Consider the following 23332-nt stretch of genomic DNA (forward strand, 5'->3'; position numbering starts at 1 on the left):
TACCAGATCACAACCTCCTGAGTACTCAAATGAAACGAGAACCACACAAGTATTATGTATTACTAAACACTCTCTACTAACCTCTATACGAGATTAGAGCAGAAAAACACACAATACTTAATCAATAGAACAACAGTAAATAGCACAATACACAGCAGGCTTCAAGGGGAGACCGAACCATATACTAAAAAAATGGTATAACAACAATAACTTCACTAGGCACAGTGCCTAGAACACCTAGAATCACTGGGACCCCAAGGAACTACCCATAGGAGTGACACAGGGAGCCCATGAACGGCGGGGGCAGTATGAGAACACAGACGCGTGCTCTGTACAACTCTATGGGAAAGTCGTGGTTGAAAAATTACAGTTCAAGGAAACGTCGGAGAGGACTTCAAGCAAACCCTTTGCAAATATACAAGGTTCTAAGGCCAGCACCCTTGTGAGTACTGAGGTACCCGTGTTACCTATCCCAGAGGAGCCAGGTGCATAGGGGTCAAGTGGTGTCAGAAACCCTCGTCGTTTTCAATGGCGTGATGCTGCCAGGAAGATGAAAACTGTCCAGTGGAATCCAAGCCTAGATCTGAGGTGAGAAGAAGCTGAAAGCAGAGGGGACAGAGTCTGGGCCACTTCAGGGTGACCAGGGGCTTGATAGACAAATACCCACCGATGCCGGGAGCTTCAGGTGTGAAGATAGGATGCTTGACTCTGCAGCCATGGGGAACAGGAGATCTTGATGATGACCAAAGTCTAAGGGTGAGCTGTTGAGTGCTGAGGGGTCAGTGTCCGGATTGAACATCAACAAGCCTTGGCAAAGGCATCCCTCGCCGTCAGAGGAAACAGGTTACGGTGAGGACCAGCAAGGTCCTGGGGACTCTCCAAACTATGGGGAGTCAGGGTACATCTGGAGCAACCAGGGAAGCCCAAGGAAAATCAAAGTGACCCTCGCTAGGACCCACAGACCAACCGACCAGGGATCGCAAAGGGAATCACAAAGCACTAGCCCACAGAGCACTCGTGGAGTGGAGGCTGGAAATACTGCTCAGGGTTGGGACCAATGCACAGCCTCAGGGATTGCCAAAAAGCATATGCTGCTGAAAAAGTACTCAGTGCACAGGGGTTCGGGTTGCACGGTCCCCACGAGGGATACGGGTCTCAGGATTGCTGAGAGAGCAGATCGATCTGAGAGATGCTCGGGAAACCACCTCCTGTGTTGCAGAAATCTTCAGAGTCCTCAGGAGCTCGGGAGATGAAAACCGTTCAGATGCTTTTAGGTGCCTGCTGATGCAGGGGAGTAACTCCTTTACTTCAAGGGAGATTCTTCTATCGTCCAGCAAAGTGTAGACCATTGAAGTACTTGGTTTCTGCTTGCAGAGTTTAGTCCAGGTAAAATCCAAAGTCCTGTAGTCAGGTTTCCCACTTTATACCCAGGGAAGGCATTGGACTAACTCCAGGGACCCTCCTAGGGGAGGGTTAGGACAGAGGGGAGGCTACACCCATGCCCTTTGTCCAGTTTCACACCAGTGCAGGTGCAAATGGCTCCTGCAACCGGTTTGAGCTGGACTATGCATGGGAACACCAAATGTGCCCCCAGTGCAGACTTTCTGGCACTCTCAGAGTGCATCCACCCTGCCCCAATACACTAAGGCCTGTCTGGGAGGTGGTCAGACCTCCCAGACAGGAAACCTATTGTCAGGCTTGGATCAGAAGCAGGAGGGCAGACTCGTGTCTGTGGCTGGCATCATCCATTTTGTGATGCCCAGGTCAAAAAAGCTGGTACCGGGTGCACCAGTGTTTCACATAAGTCCCTCTAGAAGGTTGGAGTCATACCTCACCCGCAGGAGGTAGGATTCTAAGGTGTTTGACACCAAACACAACATGTTTCTAGGCTTCCGTTTTAAAGTACGCTGCCTAGTGCATCCTCCGCTCCTCATCAGCTAAGCTGGTAACTGTGTCTAGATTTAAAAGAGCTAAATCAGGAGGAAGGGCCTTTAGTATTTCAGCGGCACTGGCCTGGAATAAACTCCCAACTGAACTCAGGCAGATGGAGAACTTGCTGCAGTTCAGGAAGAAGTTGAAGACCTGGCTTTATCCCACCAAAAGTAGTAAGAACGTTCTGTGAATACCAAAAGTAGTACGTTTAGGATTTTGTCTTAAGTTAGTTCTGTGAATCTAGCCCACAGGATTAAAGTGATTTCCTCTCTTAAAAGATTTGGATCGAACTAACAGATGTGGTTAGGACACGTGTGTGGTCGTTAATCAGCAAGACAGGTAATTTAGCAATTCACCTTTAACTGGTCCTTACAAACTCCCAGAATTAAGTTAGTGCTGTGAATTGGGCCCTGTGTCACTCTTCTGTCAGAAATGTGAGTCCCTAAATAGGATGACAACCTGATTAAGTAATATATGAAAAATCTAGACCTATATGTTCTTCCATCTGCAAGTTCGGCTTGCCCTGAGACTGGTACCTCCCTGAAAACCTTACTGAAATCAGCTTTGCTGTTTGTTAACCACATTTTGAACAAACTGCTAAATGCTTCACAAAGTCTGTTGTTGTTCTGAAGGGGTGAAAACAGTCCCTCCTGGTACCACTGTTAACACAACTAATGCTGACCCCAAAACTCTTAGCAAATTCAGACCTATTTCAATTCTTCCCACAGTAGCCAAAATGCTGGAAAAGGTGGCCAATAGAGAGCTTTCCCTTTTTCTGGAATCAAACTCCCTTTTCCATGATACGCAGTGTACAGGGTACAGTACGGAGTTGGCCTTACTGGAGGTCTCTGAATTTATCAAGTCTAATATGGTTCAGGGTGCATCGGCTACGGTTGTAGAACTGGATTTGTTATCAGCGTTTGACACGGTCTCGCATTCTATCCTGCGGCAAAGGCTGTTGAAGATTAGAACTGAAGGGAAAGCTCTGTCCTGTTTTAAATCATATCTTGAGGACAGATCTAAGGCTGTTTTCCTTGCTCCTTTTACTTCGGGTCCAAAGACCCTTAAATATGGATTCCCCCAGGGCTGTCCCTCACTCTTTTCAATGTGTAATTGGGGCCCTGGCTAACTTTGTGGAAGCCTGGGGCTTGAAAGTGATTTCCTGTGCTTATGACGCTCAGCACCTTCTGTCCTTCCCTTGATGAGGCTTCAGATGCCTTCAGTTCTTCCAAGAATTGCCTGAAAGCATTGGCCAATTGCATGGATGAGAGCTGCCCTAAACTGAATTCTGAAAAAAATAAAATTCTTCTCTTTGACTCTATCAAGCCCCACCCCCATTCTCTCAACTGATGGCCCTAAGAGGCTGGGGCTCCTCCAATTTCCTCCTCTTGTGTGAGAAATCTGGGTTCACATTTGACCCTCACTTGGCTTTTGAACTGTAGGTCACAGCAGTCTCGGCTAGCTGCTTTGCTACCTTAAACTCCCTGAGGAGGGTATTGCATCTGGTTCTGTTGATGCCACAGAAGACTATTGTTCATACCCTGGTTATCTCAAATTCGGACTATGTGAATAGTCTTTATCTGGGCTTACCAGCCTACTTACTGCATCAGTTGCAGATCACTCAAAATGCAGCAGCGCCTTCTTCTTAAGGTACCTATGTGTCAGTCTGTTTCTACTCATCTTTGTTAGCTGCGCTGGTTACCGGTTGTTAGAAATGGGGGTCTCTAGCTGGCAAAGGTAGGTACCTTTGTCCAAATAGGGTCCCTTGCTTCTAGTCAGGGTAAGGGGGATACACACTTTAGATAAACCCTGCTCCCCCCCCTGGTAGTGCCAGCCTTGTGGAAGGGAGGCACAGCCCTATTCAGGTACAGGTGCTACTCCACCCACCACTCCAAATGTAGATCAGGCCTATTCAGACTAGTGCTGACTCATTCAGATTCCTGGAGCCACTGCACCTCCCCAGATCCTGTCACTCCAAAGCCAGACAGTCAGTCCACAACCAGGCAGAGACACACAGGATGTTTGAACAAGAAAATAGAAAAACCAAAGGAAATGATGGACGGAGCGTTGACAATACAAGCACTCACCCCCAGTCAACTGATCTGGGTTTAATCCATCACCGTTCTTTAGCTCACTTAGCCACCCCAGTTCAGACATGGCCATCTGCAAATCAGTCTGACCCTGTGCCTCATGGAAACAGTCCAGCCCGAACTGCCATGCCATGCCTTCCCTGGACCGGAAACAAGCTACCGAGGACCGGTTTCTGGCATTTCAGCCGTCTTCAGCCCGGCTTGCTTGAATCCAGTGGCAAAGTGAGCAAGGGACTCATGTCTGAGCATACCCCGCCAACTTATGGTGAACAAAGAAAAACCAAAGGAAATGATGGACGGAGCGTTGACAATACAAGCACTCACCCCCAGTCAACTGATCTGGGTTTAATCCATCACCGTTCTTTAGCCCACTCCGCCACCCCAGTTCAGATATGGCCATATGCAAATCAGTCTGACCCTGTGCCTCATGGGAACAGTCCAGCCCGAACTGACTGGAAACAAGCTACAGAGGACCGGTTTCTGGCATTTCAGCCGTCTTCAGCCCAGCTTGCTTGAATCCAGTGGCAAAGTGAGCAGGGTACTAGAGAATAGAGACTCTGAACTGGGGTGGCCGAGTGAGCTAAAGAACGGTGATGGATGAAACCCAGATCAGTTGGCTGGGGGTGAGTGTTTGTATTGTCAACGCTCCGTCCATCATCCCCTTTGGCTTTTCTTTGAACAAGAAAATAGCCACTTTCTAAAAGTGGTATTTTAAAACACAATTTAAAAACCATCTTTACTAAAAGATTTGTTATTAAATCTTGGGTTCAGGGAAACTAAAATCAATTTTTCTATCTTATCCCTGTGGGAAGATATGCTTGGAATCTGTTACAAAGCATTCCCCATTCTGTCTTATGGGCAAGATAGCCTTTCAATAGTAAAAAACGAAATTGGCAGAATTTCACTATCAGGCATGTTACACACACCAGCACATGTCCTACCTTTTACATACACTGTACCCTGCCCAGGGGGGTACCCTATGTGTAAGAAAAGGGAAGGGTATGGCATGGCAAGTGGTTGCACTTGCCAAGTTGATAAGCCAGTTAACAAACTGCGCAAAGGCACTGCGGTGGCAGCCGTGAGACCTCTTTTCAGGGACACTCATGTGGGTGGCACAATCAGCACTGCAAGCCCACTAGTTGCATTTGATTTACCAGCCCTGGCACACTCAATGCAGTTTACTAGGGACTCACTGGTAAAACAAATATGCCAATCAGGGAGAACCAATCACAAAATAAATTTACACAGGGAGTGCTTGCACTTTGACACTGATCAGCAGTGGCAAAGTGCTCAAAGCATCTAAACTAGCACAGCATCAACAATACAGGAGGTAGAGGCAAAAAGTCAGGGAAAACCACACCAAGGTTGCCAGGTCTAACACTGGTCATTAGCCACATCAAATTCAAGGCATTAATCTTCGCCTACAGAGCCCTGGAGCAGAAAGGTCTGCAGTATCTGAGACGAAGACTCGGGCCTATTGTCAGGGCAGACCCTAAGGTCCAATTCACTGAAGCCCTTAAATACCCTCAGCGTTCATAGGGCCAGGATTGGTGAGAGACCCTTTGCCTTACTAACAGCGAATCTGTGGAACTCGCTTCAACTGCTCTCTGGTTTTCACCATCAGAAATGGTCTTTAGGAAAGGTTTGAAGACTCATCTGTGTATTGCTTAGACTGGCTGCCTGTTTTTGTGTGATCCTGCTGCTAACACCAGGACGCTTCCTTTCGAGCAGCTGCAGTTTACAAATGCCGATGTATTGTATTGTACCTAGTGTCTACAAGGAATTTAGATTCTTATATTGCTCTATAAATGTCTCAACTGAGATATTACTTGCGTACAAAGTTTTCTAAATGGGAAATGGTCCTTTGGCAGCAAGCCCATCGAGGGACCCCAGCATCTCAGAGGGTGGCTGATTTTGCCTCCAGCTAAAAGTGAGTGGCTATCTCTGCACACAGCCCACAGGGAGTGACTGCCTCCCCACACAGCCCACAGTGAGTGACTGCCTGACTGCGTCTCCACACAGCCCACAGTGAGTGACTACCTCTCCACACCGCCCACAGTAAGTGGTGGCTTCTACACACAGCCCTCAGTGAGGGACTGCCTCTCCACACAGCCCACAGTGAGTGACTGCCTGACTGCGTCTCCACACAGCCCACAGTGAGTGACTGCTTCTATATACAGCCCTCAGTGAGGGACTGCCTCTCCACACAGTCCCCAACATTTACCTGCTTGCCACATCGTCCACAGTGAGTGGCGGCTTCTAGACACAGCCGACAGTGAGTGCTTGCCTCTCCACAGAGCTCACAGAGTTTACCTGCTTGCCACACAGCTGCCCACAGTGAGTGACTGCCTCTCCACACAGTTCACAGTGAGTGACTGCCTCTTCACAAAGCCCACAGTGAGTGGCGGCCTCTACACACATCCCACAATGAGTGGCTGCCTCTCCACACATCCCACAGTGAGTGGCTGCCTCCACACACCCCACAGTGAGTGACTGTCTCTCCACACAGCCCACAGTGAGTGACAGCCTCTCCACACAGCCCACAGTGAGTGGCTGCCTCTCCACAAAGCCCACAGTGAGTATCTGCCTCTCCACCCATCCCACAGTGAGTATCTGCCTCTACACACATCCCACAGTGAGTGGCTGCCTCCACACACCCCACAGTGAGTGACTGTCTCTCCACATAGCCCACAGTGAGTGACAGCCTCTCCACACAGCCCACAGTGAGTGGCTGCCTCTCCACAAAGCCCACAGTGAGTATCTGCCTCTCCACCCATCCCTCAGTGAGTATCTGCCTCTACACACATCCCACAGTGAGTGGCTGCCTCCACACACCCCACAGTGAGTGACTGTCTCTCCACACAGCCCACAGTGAGTGACAGCCTCTCCACACAGCCCACAGTGAGTGGCTGCCTCTCCACAAAGCCCACAGTGAGTATCTGCCTCTCCACCCATCCCACAGTGAGTATCTGCCTCTCCACACAGCCCACAGTGAGTGGTTGCCTCTCCACACATCCCACAGCGAGTGGCTGCCTCTCCACACAGCCCACAGTGAGTGGCTGCCTCTCCACACAGCCCACAGTGAGTGGCTGCCTCCACACAGCCCACAGTGAGTGGCTGCCTCTCCACAGTGTCCACAGTGAGTGACTGCCTCTCCACACAGCCCACAGTGAGTGGCTGCCTCTCCACACAGCCTACAGTGAGTGGCTGCCTCTCCACAGTGTCCACAGTGAGTGGCTGCCTCCACACAGCCCACAGTGAGTGGCTGCCTCTCCACAGTGTCCACAGTGAGTGGTTGCCTCTCCACCCAGCCCACAGTGAGTGGGTGCCTCCACACAGCCCACAGTGAGTGGCTGCCTCTCCACACAGCCCACAGTGAGTGGCTGCCTCCACACAGCCCACAGTGAGTGGCTGCCTCCACACAGCCCACAGTGAGTGGCTGCCTCTCCACACAGCCCACAGTGAGTGGTTGCCTCTCCACACAGCCCACAGTGAGTGGCTGCCTCCACACAGCCCACAGTGGGTGGTTCCCTCTCCACAGTGTCCACAGTGAGTGGCTGCCTCCACACAGCCCACAGTGAGTGGCTGCCTCCTCACAGCCCACAGTGAGTGGCTGCATCTCCACACAGCCCACAGTGAGTGGTTGCCTCTCCACACAGCCCACAGTGAGTGGCTGCCTCTCCATACAGCCCACAGTGCGTGACTGCCTCTCCACACAGCCCAGAGTGAGTGGCTGCCTCTCCACACAGCCCACAGTGAGTGGCTGCCTCTCCACACAGCCCACAGTGAGTGGCTGCCTCTCCACACAGCCCACATTGAGTGGCTGCCTCTCCACACAGCCCACAGTGAGTGGCTGCCTCCACACAGCCCACAGTGAGTGGCTGCCTCTCCACACAGCCCACAGTGAGTGGCTGCCTCTCCACACAGCCCACATTGAGTGGCTGCCTCTCCACACAGCCCACAGTGAGTGGCTGCCTCCACACAGCCCACAGTGAGTGGCTGCCTCTCCACAGTGTCCACAGTGAGTGGCTGCCTCTCCACACAGCCCACAGTGAGTGGCTGCCTCTCCACAGCCCACAGTGAGTGGATGCCTCTCCACAGTGTCCACAGTGAGTGGATGCCTCTCCACAGTGTCCACAGTGAGTGGTTGCCTCTCCACACAGCCCACAGTGAGTGGGTGCCTCCACACAGCCCACAGTGAGTGGCTGCCTCTCCACACAGCCCACAGTGAGTACCTGCCTGCACACAGCCCACAGTGAGTGGCTGCCTCTCCACACAGCCCACAGTGAGTGGCTGCCTCTCCACACAGCCCACAGTGAGTGGCTGCCTCCACAGCCCACAGTGAGTGGTGGCTTCCACCCACCAGCCCAGTTAGTGCCTTTCCTCTTGCCACCTTGAGTTCTTTATTTGACTATGATGCACAAAAATTCATACAGAAGGATTATATGTTAACTCTAAACATATATTTATTACGATGCATTAGATAGGTGGGAGACCGGCGCACTGGACAATACTGCATTCTCCAGCAACGCTCTTGAACAACGCGGGTCTCTCGCAGCGCGGGACGCATGTGGGCGCAGCTGGGCCACAACCTGGTGACGCCCAGGCCAAGGGCGGGCCTGTCTGCGCCCACCAGAGTCCGGAAGAGGCTGTGCTGGGCCACCCCTCCAACCCCTGTGATCTGGGGCATCTTTTTAAGGCACTTTATTAAGTTACTTAATGTATTCTTTGCTCTGTTTTTGGTCCGTGCAATCTGTCAGCGCTTCTTGCTGTGCAAGTCTGTGGGGGAGTTTTCTTTTTAAGTCTCATAATTTATCCGGCATGGCACTACACACAAGCAATCAACGCCCCTGATCACTTTGCGCAATTGCAAAGTTCTCTGCAAAGGTTCCTTAAAACACAGTTGCTTAAAATGAATGGGAAAAAGGAAGCAAACCACGGCCCGCCAGGAGGGGGCAGCATAGCTACTACTCTGGACACGTTTCTAGCCAGGTGTTGCAAACGTTTTGTCAAACAAAATTGCACTAACTCAAAGGATACTCTTGCTGGAATTAGTAACTCATCCTCAGACCTTATTGCCCCCAATTGACTCTGTGCAAATGGAAAATTATGGCAAGAGGGTACCCATGGCGATTATTGCTTTTGATATTGATCTGCCATTTGGTGTGGATGGAAAACAAGTTGAAATCACTTCTTTCTCTGAACCTCTGATTAAAAGGAAGAGAACTCTGCAGATACCCAAGAAGGCTGTTGGTCCAGTTGCTATAGACCAGGAGGACTTGAGTCTGTTTGTGTCTGAGTTGTTACCCAGAATTGAAGATATGTTAAAATTACTTTTGGTACCCATTAAACTGTGGTTGACTAAGATAGAAGCTTTGCTTCATCAGGTCACTGAGTTGCATCTTGTCATTTACTCAGCAACTTGGGAGCAGCGACTGGGGAGGTGGCGGAGGGTGCAGGGAAACACAGTGTGTTAGGCCGGCGTCCTCTGGCCCCTCAAGAAGTCCAGCCCAAGGATGCCAAAAGTAGTTAGCAGTCAGGTCTAGGAAATATATACCCACCACAGAAGGGCATACGCTCACAAAGGAGCCTGGGAAAATCACAAAAATTGGGACGGTGGTGGGCAGTCCCATTGAGATTACAGCTGCCCTCGACACCCGCAGGAGGCCACTTCAGAGGGTGGCCACCCCTTAGTTACATTTGGGCACTTCCCCACCCCCACTCTCTTCTGCGGGACTCCAGGAGGAGTCCAAAGCCTGCAGCAATATTTTCTCCAAACAAAAAAATTGTGTTGTGTTTTTATTCATGCATACCTATTCTGCTGTGGTGTGGGTGGGGTCTTGCGCCTATAATGGAACTATGCTAGATGCTCATAAGATTGACCCTCATAACAACTCTCGGTCCAATTTGCAGGGCCCAAATTCCCCCAGCCGCCCTCAGAAGGTAGAAGGGAACACTGATATATCACATCTGCCTCCAGAGTCAATCCCCGTAGTGGCCGTTCTGAGCGGGGCTCCCTCAGTTAAGCAGGGTACCAGGGAGTCTATGATTGACCTGCTACACAAAGTGACCCACTGGCTGGACAATAAATGGTTTCCATTTATCACCTCATGTCATCATGGCCAGAAGAGTGGGATGGGTCGGATCCTCCACAAAGAAAGATATGGAGGGCGACTGCATTGTGGTTAACTTAATATACCCGATACATATAAAAATCATGATTCACAGTGTGCGTAGACAAGATTTTAAAACTGAAATTAAGATATTCCTGCTTCACTTTTATTTTAGTTTATCTTACAGGGGTACCACGTCACAGAACCCAGAGCACAAAGATTGGTTTCCAACCAGTAAGGTCAATACATTGCTAAAAAATGAACTCAGTTGGGTTGTATATTAATGCTGTGCTGGCCATGATGAAACTTTATAGGTACCAATGTATCTAAACGGTCAATTATGTGTGCCTGTAATGCAATGTATGAGATATCATGAGCCTGTTTAATAGAAAGATGTTTTAAAAAAACATGAACTCAGCTATCCCCCTTGCAAACAGATTTGCTCCGCTGAGGGATTTAGATAGTATAGATTGTCAATTGGTCTTGACTGGGGGTGGGGAGATTACAGGGTGCCCACCATTACCTACGGAGGAAATAAACACTCCCTTAACATCTGTCCCCACCCAACCAGGCCCATTGAATCTTAGAATTATATCCTGGAATATTGCGGGACTAAGGGCTAAAAAACATGTGGAGGCGTGGCTTGTAATATTATGGTCCGGTCATGTTGTTACCCTACAAGAAACATGGGATACATCGGACTCTTTTTTCCTAAATGATTTTGCCCCTTTTTATAAAATGGCTTCCCCTTCCACCATAGGATGTGCACAGGGAGGCTGGCTTATTTTCTGATTTTTTATTTATTACCTTATAAAGTGCCCGAATTACCCCCAGCGGGGTATCTCCGCGCTATGGAGGTGCTGCAGTAGGGCCAGGAAAGGATTTCCGAAAAGCTTGGTTTTAAAGAGCTTTTGGAATAGTACATAGTCTGGGCATTTCCGGAGGTGGCTGGGGAGTTGGTTCCAGCAGGAGGGGGCTAAGTCATGGAAGGCGTTCCCACCCATGCAGGATTTCTTAACACGTGGCTCCAGGAGCAGCGACTTGGAGCCTGAGTGGAGTGTTCTAGAAGGCTGATCATGGGTGAGTCTATCTGCTAAATAGCCAGGGCTCATGCCATTTTCCAATAATATAAATAACCTTGAATTTGTAAAGCGCACAGCTACCTCCGAAGTGGTTTCCCGGCGCTGGGGGCCCTCGGGAAGATTAAACAAGCTATTGCCCAGAGTCACATGGTGCTGGGCTGACCTGCCGCCGGCATCGGGGATCAACCGTGAAACCCGTGGTCCGGAGTCGGGCACCCTGGCTGCTGCGCCACACCTCTTTCAAGCGATCTACATTGTTGGTTATTCATTTGTATAACTCTTTTTGTAGGGTAAGTGATAGCAAGCACTTGAGGGCTTCTTGGAGCATTATGGAGAGACGAGTCGCTCCTACTATGAGGTTATTTTAATGGGGGATTTTAATGTACATCAGTGTCCTTCTAATTGTACTCTAGGAAGGGGCTCTAGGCATAGCTTGGTAACATATGTTCATTTTGAACACTCTGCCCTAGGCTGTCGGCTAGAATATTTACGTACCACAAATAATTTACTCTGCCTTGAGCACACGGGTGAGACAGAGTTAGTACCATCTTTTATTTGCGGGGCTGTTCTTTGAATAAAGACTTTATTACGGTATCTGCTCCCCTGCTCCTTGACATATTAAAAGTAAACCCTATGTGGAGCTGCTACAGTGATCACAATCCGCTGATTTTACAAAGGATGGGTGATCTGGACTTCCAAGGTGCGGAGAGAAAGAGTGGATCAAATTGGGACTTTCAACCAACAAATCAGGTCCGCATAATGAGGTGGGGGAAGATATAGCCAGAGGCCTTTTTAGATGAGTTATATACACAGGGTGCTGAATATATTAAATTGTGTCTTGATTTCCAGGCTGAAGCTGGTGTGACAATAGGGGCTTTTGGAAATCTTGTCAAGTGGATTGCAGAAAGTTTAACGGGGAGAGGAAGGCTAGGGACATTAGAGGGGGAAAAGTGGTTCGACGCAGACTGTTCTAAATCCCACAAAGCTCCTATGAGTGCTTTAAAATATAAACCCAAGGATGAGGAACAGATAAAGGCATGTGAGAAAGCCTATAAACTGGCATAAATCAAAGGAAAAACAAGATACGGCAACAAGCATGGCACAATCTGAATCAGGTTAGTGTTTTGTTGAATCAAAGTTTTGAAAAATCTTAAACAGTCCTTTTTTTATAGAACAGCACTCTATGAGAACAGACCGTGTCATCCCTGCTGATCTACGGGTTAGTTATTTTGAGCAGAATTATAGAGGGATGGATTTGGACAGAAACGTCACCCCCCGGGAACCTTGCATAGAGACGCGTCCGCTATGCTTTGGGGTAGCTGAGGTCCAGAAAGCAATCATGGACACATCAGGACGAAAAGCCCCTGGGCCTGATGGGGTCCCTGCAGATCTTTATAAAGCCGACCCAGGGATGTGGGCATAGATCCTAGCTAGGGTCTTTAATGCAGCAACGGTAGGCGGTTCACCCCACTCTTGGTCTACAGCGGTTATTTTACCCAATTTTAAAAAGGGCGCTCGGGATGACCCTGCTTGTATCGCCCAATCTCAATATTAGTCTGTGCTGCAAAAATTATGGGGAAAGTGATTTTACAACGCTTAACAATATGGTTAGATGCAAGTAATATAATATCTGACCTGCAATACGGTTTCAGAAAGGGGGTTGGGGACACTGGATCAATGCATAAAGGTACTCATGATTATCGGCTAATACTCACTCACTATATATGGATATATGCACATGGCTTTCATGGACTTAATGTTTGCTTTCGACCGAGTGAATACGTCAAAATGATGGCCTTTATTAAAGAGTGAGGCGGATACCACTCTAGTGGCTTTTCTGCATTGGTCCCACCCACGATTGACAGCCTCTGTCAAATACAATGAAAATGGTTCCCTTACAGAATCCTGGGACGTTAAGCGAGGGGTGAGACAGGGATGTATTTTGGCCACTATTTTGTTTACCTTATATATTAACAATCTGGGTGCAGCCCTATCATCGGTAGCAAAGACACTCCTAGAGCAGGTGCTAAACCCATCCCTGCTCTTTTATACGCAGATATTGCAGTTCTACTTTCATGGACACCAAAGGTGCTGCAAAGACTTGTAAACACGTCTATAGATTTTATGGTCTCACTCAACCTCTCTATCAATTTCTCGAAGTCCCACATAATGTCATCTGGTAAAATAAAGCGCAACAAGCGTACTTTTATGCACAGGTGGAGAACTGACAAATGTTGCTACATTTCCCTATTTGGGTATCGTGGGGCAGATTTGCAAGTCCCCTCCGTCATTTTTGCGCCGCTGTTGCGTCACTTTTTGTGTAAAAATGAGGCCATTTACAACGTGAAGCATCTAGGGAGATGTGTCACGTAAAGCCCTGCGTCACATTATACCATCGTCAGTTGTAATGTATGCAGGGTGGGCGTTCCAATGCAAAAAAGCATTGTAGAAGTGACGCAGTGAAATCTACAAGATTTCACTGCACCACTTCTAGGATGCCAATGCGTCAAATTCTTACGCCTCAAGCAGGCGTATAAGTGTCTGAACTGGGGTGGCAGAGTGGGCTAAAGCACGGTGATGGATTAAACCCAGATCTTTTGACTGGGTGTGAGTGTTTGATTGGTTCATATGCTCCGTCCATTACCACCCCCTTTTGTACCGCTTTTGGCCGCCATAGGTGTAGCAGGGTATGCTCAGACGTGAGTCCCTTGCTCACTTTGCCACTGGATTCAAGCAAGCCGGGCTGAAGAAGTCTGGAATGCCAGAAACCGGTCCTCGGAAGCTTGTTTCCGGTCCAGGGAAGGCATGGCTTGGCAGTTCGGGCTGGACTGTTCCCATGAGGCACAGGGTCAGACTGATTTGCATATAGCCATGTCTGAACTAGGGTGGCAGAGTGGGCTATAGAACGGGGACGGATTAAACCCAGATCTTTTGACTGGGTGTGAGTGTTTGATAGGATCAGATGCTCCGTCCATTGCCACCCCCTTTTGTACCGCGTAATAAGTAACGCCGCACAAGGAGAATAGGCCTCCCCCTGCATTGCTGGAGTTGCGTCATGCTTGCGAACCGACTCCAGCAATACGTGACTTTTGCGTCAACAGATGCGTCAGAATTTCTGACACATCTGTCAATCCTTGCGCCATGGTGCGCCGTACTGGAAATACGGTGCATCCATAGTGGCGCAAGGGTTTCTCAGGGTGGCAAAGGGAAAGTGATTCATCTTTACATATGCGTCACTTTCTTGTAAATCTTTCCTCCTGTTTGACAAAAAAGGGTCTTGGGTAGCTCAGCGAACACTAAAAAAAAAGCACCCTGTCTAGATCAGCCGGAGCGACGATTGAGTTTGCTAGGAGACTGGAGAGCAAACCACTACGAGCATTACTGAAGGTCTGTAATGAGAAATGTATACCAATGGCCACATATGGCAGTAAGGTATGAGGCTATAAGGAGGTTGGTGATCAGCAGGTGGCTGAAGATAAATTCCTGTGGAAACTATATTATCTGTACCCCCAGCACCCATCTTTTATGGTGCATGAAGAATTAGGACAGGGTTATATCTCTGACCGCATAACAGTGGCCCCCTAAATAAATATGGTCTAGCCCCACACCTACGCTGAACCAAACTGTTTTAGAAGATTGTATGAGCCTCGACGACGTGGCTGACATTCTTTGGCTGGGTTACATTTCACAGCAGCTGGCATATGTAGGGCGCCCTGAGCTTTTTATACATCCTAGACAAATGAACCGTGGTGAGTTGAAGGGAATTAAAAGACAAGTTTTAGCTAAGAGGATGGTGGAAAGGGAGCTTAAAAAACCTACGATGTAATGTAATGTAAATTGATACTTGTATAGCGCACTACTCACCCGCAAGGCTCTCAAGGCGCTTGTATGAATACCGCTGTGAAACCCATCCTGGCTTTCCCTGTGAGGCGTCCACTCCTGGGCACCCCCAAGGTGGAGGCCAGGCATCCTTAGCGTTGTGGGGGCCGTTGTGGAGATTAAGCAAGCTATTGCCCAGAGTTGCAGAGTGGGACTCCATGATTGGAATAGGCACCGAGGCGAGAATTATCAGGTCCGTGGAATTTTTTAGCCCAAGACCCGCCGAGGCGGGGAATTGAACCCTGGTCCCGGGCCAGGGTCTGCCGCTCTAACCATTGAGCCACACTTCTCCAAGATAGGATAGTACATACTCTTGAGTCCTGAACTTTATAACAACCCTTCTGGTCTTATATTAAAAAATCTACACCACTGTTTTCTTTTAATCAGGTTTAGGTTCAATTGTATCCATTGGTATGTCACAGTACCTGAGGGCTTTTCGAAGCCTGGGGCTGTAAATCTCTGCCCTCGTGATGATTTCTTGGACCAAGATCTCATACATTTTATGTTCTTCTGTGGATTTTATAATGATCATTGGTCAAGATACATTTTACCACTTTTAAAACAATGTAATTTTGCACAAGTGAGGCCAGCACTGATATATCTGCAAATGTTGTCCTCACCTTTGATATGCTTTGGGGTTGCGAGTTTCTTAACAGGAGCCCTACGCAGAAAGAAAAAATGTGATCGCGTATAGACTTGTCGCTAGAATTGTTATATTTTAATGGGCATTGTTTTAAATCATTTGTTAGTACTGTATAGAATGCTCTTTATCCAGGTCAAAGAAGGGGTAGTAGTTTTGACATGTAGTAGATTTGATATATTATTAAAATTAATATACACAAGGGCTTTATCACTCGTACATGGAAATTTGTACATGAATTATCGGTTTCACCCTTTTATTAAGTATTGTACAAGTTTTGAAAATTTTACTCTAGGGCTGTGCTATTGGGGAGACATCCATTACAACGCGGTCTTTACACCGCAATTGTGTATATGTATCAAAAATCGGTAAAACGAGTCCTTATTAGCAAAAAATAAGGAATCGCTAATAAGGAGTCGCATACCGCGATGCATCAACAGATTCGGTATTTAATACCGAATCGCTAAAAATCGTTAAATATCCGGTAAACACGTTTGCGAGACACCATTTCAAAGATGAGCAAATACCGAAGTAGCAAATACCGATTCGGTATTTGCGATTTCAGTAATAGCGAATCCGGAAAAAAGAAAAAGTCGCATCGGCAACAGGCTGATGACATCACAATCAGGAATCAACACAGCCCATGCTTCATTCAGTGCCCTGAGGAGCTCAGAGGAGGAGGCAGAGCACAGGACCAGAGGATTGCTACAGTGAGAACATAATCAAACTCAGAGCAGACTACCAGGATGGAGAAGGATGCACCCCAGAACAAGGAGGCACCCAGGAAGAGAAAACGAAAGGTTTCAGATAAGGAACTCGAACTGCTCATCGAGGGGGTGAGCAGCAAACACGACAGGCTTTTTGGGAGGCTGTCCCAAAAAGTTCCAGAGGCAGAGAAGCGCAAATTGTGGCTGCGCATTAAATACAGAGTCAATGCTTTAGGAGTCACCCACTGCAGCATAGACAATTTAAAGAAGAGGTGGCATGACCTCAGGAAGAGGGCAAAGGAGAGGATTGCCGAAAGGATGAGGGATGCAGCTGGCACAGGAGGGGGAACATCCAATGTGACTGCAAACACTGCCCTTGAGGACCTCGTCGAGGCAACAATTGAGCCAGAAGCTGTTGTGGGGGTCACTCAATTGGATACATCCGGCGCAGCAGCAGGAGGAGATATGCAACGTGTTGTCCACCCATGCCAATCCCCCCAGGCCAATCACAGTGCATATGTAGCTGCGCCTAATGCATATCCCCTCACCAGAGTAGTGCATCATGGGAGTTGTAGTCATATCATGAATGAGTGCATGTCTGACCCCTGATGTAATAGAAATGAAATCAGCTGCACATGGCCATATGTCAGTGCAAAATCTCCTTTATGTAGGTTAAATCATGCAACACAGTTACATCATGGCAAAATAATAACTATGCACTGTTTCACATACAGATGCATCACCCCTCGACTCAGATGACAGCGGACGCCTCGACATCTCAGAGACACTGATGTTGAGACCCCGCAGGAACCTGAACCCACAACACCACCATCACTGCCACCACCACCACGGCGGACATCACCACCCCCACCACCACCATGGCGGACATCCCCACCACCACCACCACCACGGCGGACATCACCACCATCACCACCACTACGGCGGACATCACCACCACCACCGCGGCCAACTACACAGAGCCGCAGGGCAAATGTCCCCTCCCTGTAGGTGATGGAGTCAGAGCAGAGGCCAGCTGACACAATTGTCCCATGACAGACAGTCGTTGCTTCAACCACCCAAGCAGCAGCACGTGTCCGAGTCAGGCAGCGGGCCAGGCCCCTAGGTAGAGCTGTTGAGAGAGCAGATGATTCAGCACACGGATACGGAGTGGTGGAGACACGGATGCTGCGTGTCCAGCGCCTGCAGGGGAGACTCGTGGGTGCTATGAACATCAACATTGTGTAACTGACAAACTAAATAGGCCCATGACAGACGCAATGCGCGAGATGACCACAGCCGTTGCTGAGGGCAACAGAAACATCAAACTGTGCTTGCAGGAACTCACACGTGCTGTAATTTCAGGCCAACAGAGCGAGCGCCGTAGGCATCACCAGAACATGGTCCGTACTATTGCCACCAATAGAGCCATCACTAAGCTGTGCAACAGCACAGCTGTGCTGTCACGTAGATATGTGTCCCTGCAGGTCGATTTGGACCATTATTGCGGGGATGTCGCAAAGTCCTTGGAGAGAGTGACCACTGCAGTGGAGCATCTGCAGTCTGGGACTTTCAGTGGCAGCAGTTTGGGAGGGGAGGAGGGGAGTGAGGCTGCCTCAAGCGTGAGCAGCGTCTCTGTTCCGGAGGCCAGCGAAAGGAGGCGCAGTGCACGCAGCACCACAGCCACAGAATCACATCGCAGAGATGTGGCGGAGTCACGGGACAGGAGGCTGGGGGTACGGGGCAGGCGCAAATAGCCATGATCCATTGGCTCCCTGGCCATGGTGACGTAACCATGGGCCAACTGTACAGCAGCATGTTACACCCATGATGACAACGGACATGTTTTGATTCGTTTATTTGATTCTGCATCATGTTGGCGTCTCATACATATGCACCTGACAGGTACTCATGTGCATTAAGCAATAGCAAACATAAACATGTTGTGTTGGCTCTTTCATACCTGTCTCAGAAGTATTGTCTTGTGATGTATGTCCGCCTCCTTTGTACCTCAGCTGTATTTGGCACGTGTGCCTGTTGGTGTTGGGGGGGGGGGGGGGGTTGCTGTGCCCGTAAGTCATCTTCTCCGTCCACCTCTATTGGTATCCCCCTTCATGTGGCAATGTTGTGCAGCATGGCGCAGACTGCTATTAGCAGGCAACTGGGTCATACTGCAAGGCACCTCCTGTCTTGTGTGGTATCTGGAAGCGACTCTTGAGGATGCCAAAGGTTCGCTCTGCCACATTCCTGGTGCTGATATGTGCTGCATTGTAGCACTGCTCCTGAGGTGTTGCAAGTTTGAGGTAGGGAGTGAGTAGATAATCACGCAAGGCGTAGGTGCTGTCACCTGCAGGGAGGGGAGCAAATGGTTAGTTGCATGGATACATTTACATATGTGAGGATGGTGTTCATTTGGAGGCATTTGTATGTACCGAGTAGGTGACCCTTTACAAATTCCCCGTTGATCAGGCACCTGTGGATGCCACCTTCTCTGAATATGTATGCGTCGTGGGTGCTTCCTGGGAATTGTGATATGATGTCCGTAATGATGTGCTTGGCATTGCACACAACCTGGACGTTGATGGAATGGTATGACTTCCGGTTGCGGTAGATGTATTCGTTGGCTGACGGGGGACAGATGGGGACATGGTTGCAGTCCACGCACCCTATCACATGGGGGAATTGTGCCACCTGGTAGAACTCCTATTTGGTGCGGTTCAACTGCTGTGGGGTTGTGGGGAAGGTGATGTGGTGATGTATCAATGTCAGCATTGCATCTAGGAAATTGTGGAAGAAGCGTGATAGTGCGCTTTGCAACACGCCTCCAGCTTCTGCTATGACCCCCTGGAAGCTTCCTGACGCCAGCATGTGCAGGCTGCATAGGACCTGGACATGGGCTGGGATGGCATTGGTCCTACGGGTCTGGTGCTGCAGTAGTGGTTCAAGGTTGGCAATGAGGCGCATTATCATGGCCCTTTTGAGCCTGTAATTGTCATAGATCTGTTCCTCTGTCTAGCCCAGCAATGTGATGCGCACCCTGAAGACTCTGTCCTGGATCATTCTCCTGCTGTAGCGGTTTCATGGTCGAGGGGGCGCATGCCATATCATCCTAGGGTACCCCGTTGTTTGTGTGTCCACTATAGTATGAATGTCAATGGCCGGAAGCACTACAACTACCAGCATGCTAAGGGGCAGGCAAATGGAGTCACATGGAGTTTCTTACAAAAGCACCTCCCTCCCAAGAGGAAGGTGCTTGTCAATCAACCTGGATCGTTTGGAGATGCGGATGGTGATCCACGCCGGATTTCAGCTGGAAGATAGAAGCCTGCTGTGCCTGGACCCCGTTACGGACTTTGTTTCCTGGAACTTGTGTATAGTTTGCAAATTGCGATAAGTACTGAAACGACAGGAGTGCGGGCTCGCCTCCGTCGTGTTTATTTTTGTTCCTTTCTATGCATTTCTAGAATAGTAGCCGCGGTGTCTTATAAAAGGGCGGTTTGCGTTTGTCTGAAATTCACGGGTTAAGGAAGGTTATTGTTAGGGAACGTGTCTGCTGCTTAAAGATGCGCTCTCTGAAATACCGTTCAAATTTAGTAGGAGTCGCGTTTGGAGAGTCGAGTTCCTCCAAGACTCTGTACTGTGTTGTGAAGTAAACAGGGGAACCCGAATTGGATATTGCAGTTTGTTTTTGGTTAATTCACAGAGGAGCATTACGAACAGATGTTACTGGGACTCGTGTTGTGCAAATAACAACAGGAACTATATCTTGATGAACTTTGTTCTAGTGCGCTCCTGTTACTCCGTTTTCTGGCGGCTTATGTAGACTGTTCCATGGCAAGGAATATAAATCAGCATTTCTCCTATGGATTAAAAACATCTTTCCTGACTGTCTTGTCTGCAGAAATGCAAAATGCCCTGGTTGGGTTGTGTGGCAAATTGGTGAGTAACAAGAGAAGGTTTCTGGGCTTTATTATAGCTCTCCAAAGGATTTATGTAAATCCTCTTGTTTTGTCCTTTCTCAATGCAGTGTGGACACTCCTTCTGATATCACGCAGTCCGTTGGCCCGACCTCAGAGGGACCTAAAAAAAAACATCACCGCCTGTTTATTGTTTTATCCACTTCCCCTTTTCCCCCCTTGGCACGTATTCACACAGAGAGTTGGTAATTTCGCTGTTGGGATCGTGTCTAGGCGGGACTGGGGGGCTTATTGCCAGACATCGTTTCTGCTGGTCATCCGACCAAGGTTAGTGGCCAATTTCTATACTTGCGCTGCTGCCAATCCCGACACCTGCGCTGCACAAGGGCATTGATTCTCCTCCTCCTAACAAGCACGTAGGGGGAAGCCATTTTGGAAGACCTACAGGGTCTCCAGAGGCATATTTGAAGGGTTTCTGAGTGGCTGCACCTGTGTTGGAATTTTTTTTTTCCTACCTTCCAATAACTTTACCTCCAGTTTGTGATTCCCCTTATTTTGCTCATGCAAAATAGCGATTTTGACCATTTTCGGTATTTGCGAGTTTTGATGCATTTCGTTGCGATTCTTTATTAGCGATTCGGTATTTCCGGAGGCTGGTTTCTTTCTCTGCATTACCGAATCACTATTAGGCGATTCAGTATTTTACCGCAGGAAGTATTTACCGATTCTTTATTTTTTAAGGGTTTTGGGTTGATGCATTGCATTTCCAGGTTTTGCGTTCGGTATCGGCCTGTTTTACCGAATCGCAATTTTACCGGGAGGTATTTTGCTTGATGCATCTGCCAGAATATGTTTACAACGTGGCCATTACAACGCAAGTCGTTACAACAACTTGCACTGGATCGCGCTATACACTAATGAATAGTATGATTTACTATTCCAAAACCTTCCCTACTGTTACATAGGCTGGAGTTGGAATAGTAAATCGTACTATTCCTAAGTCCAGTGCCATCCAGCGCAAGTCATTGTAACGACTTGCGTTGTAATGACTGCGTTGTAAACGTATTGCGGTTTGAAGACAGGGATGTAACGCCATACATTTGTGCAATTGTGCTTTTATGTTCATTATTGGCCGAATACATTTTTATTCGACTTGATTAGATTTTGTGAGTGGTCTTTTTGAAAAAAGTGAAGGAGAGTGATAAAGGAACCCCAAGTGAAGTAAACATAGCCAGACTTCTAGACATGGGTGAAAATGAAGTGACTTGTAGTTAAAACAGGGTTATTGGTACATACAAGGATGTCTGAATGTTCCTTTCTCAATGCAAAAAAGATCAACCAAATTGTTGAGCACAACCCCATGAACAGTCGGGCTTCCGACACCACTCCAGCAATGCGCAACTTTTTGCGCTGACAGATACGTCAGTTATACTGACGTATCTGCGACAAACAGACATCTTGGACAATAGGTTACCCCCAGCAGCGTCAGCGAACTCTGTGTAAAAGGTAATCCATTAGTTTCCGCAAATCTAAAAAGTTGGTGGATACCACAGGTTAGGCCGGGGCAGTGAGCTGCTGGTTTAGTGTCTCGCATTTATGAGAGTTTAAGCTATTGCATTGCCAATAGCTTAAACAACGTTAATGTGAGACCCATTGCATTACAAAGGCTTGTTATTTAGGTATGCGTCCCACCCCCTCTCCTCCTTGCAGCGACTGGAATGAGACGCGCCCTCTAGTAAGGAAGCATCAATAAATTCAACAATGCCCTCACTGAGCCGTAAGCTCGCATTCAACAATATTTCACATAAGGACTATAAGGCTTATTAATATGTGTGGCTCGAACCTCACAAAAGTACGTTAGCAACCCTGCCCGGGGCCCTGAGTAAAAAGCAGCCCGAATGCAGAGTAGTAAACATAGCTGAACTCAACACAGTAGTGAGCGACTGGACTACTACTAAAAGTCATGCCATCACCTCACTCTTCTTTTACCAACTCCCCTGAGACCCGCAGCTTTGGTGGCAGGCCCGGGCCGGCACCGGAGGCAGAAGACCGCAGCTGACTATTCCATTTTGCTTTGGTCCAAATGTCCGACACGAACCCATCGACCCTGGTAAGTGTAGTTTACACTAACTGTGCATGACAATTCAGTCACACCAGCGCAGCTCTGCTCCACCCTAGACCCCACCCTGAGGCTGCAGACAGCACTGGAGGGCGCGCGCAGAGTGCACCATATAGTTAATGAGTGAACAGCGACAAGCATAACTTTAAAACTGGGTCCCAGAGATGGACCCTTACAGTAAGTGTACTGTGCACTACGGGGGCCCATGGAGCTTGGGCTCCCCCACACTGCGGGGCTGGAGGGGCCTTTGTTACACCCATGCCACACCGCATAAGACCTCTCGCTGAACATGATCTTAACCTATCTCAAGGGCGCTTGCACTACTTCTCTGACTCCCACGTAGGCTGCGGATCTAGAACATCCGCTCAGGGTAGAAGATGTTATCTCTTGTATCTCCTGACTAAAGCCTTCCACATCCCCAGGGCCAGACGGTTTTCCAGCCTCCTTTTATAAAACTTTCTGTCAAAGCCTTGCCCCAGTCCTCATGAGGATCTTTATCGTGATAAGGGACACAACACCACTCCCCCTGTCGATCCTCCGAGCAGATATAGTAGTAATCCCCAACTCGGAAAAGACAGGACTCATTACGCTTCCTATCATCTCATCCCATCCTGAACACAGATCTCAAAACCTTTACTGGGGTTCTTGCTGGTCAGCTTGGTCCTCTCCTTCCCGGCATCATAGACCCTGAGATATGCCGACGAAATTATGCTCTTTGCAATAGACGCTGAGAAAGCATTCAATAGGGTCCACTAGCCCTATCTGGCAGCCACTCTGACCCACTTTGGCATAGGGATCCACTTTCAGAGATGGATCCTCAGCCGTTACTCCCACCCAACATCCACTGTTCGCGTCA

General features: G+C 48.6%; 1 protein-coding gene across 1 annotated transcript in view; it reads right to left on the minus strand.

Moving 5' to 3' along the window:
- Positions 1 to 23332, minus strand: part of LOC147737608 (uncharacterized) — a 251137-nt gene that overhangs the window by 46234 nt on the left and 181571 nt on the right.

Source organism: Lissotriton vulgaris, chromosome 1_1 (assembly GCF_964263255.1).
Source record: "Lissotriton vulgaris chromosome 1_1, aLisVul1.2, whole genome shotgun sequence".
Classification (NCBI taxonomy): Eukaryota; Metazoa; Chordata; class Amphibia; order Caudata; family Salamandridae; genus Lissotriton; species Lissotriton vulgaris.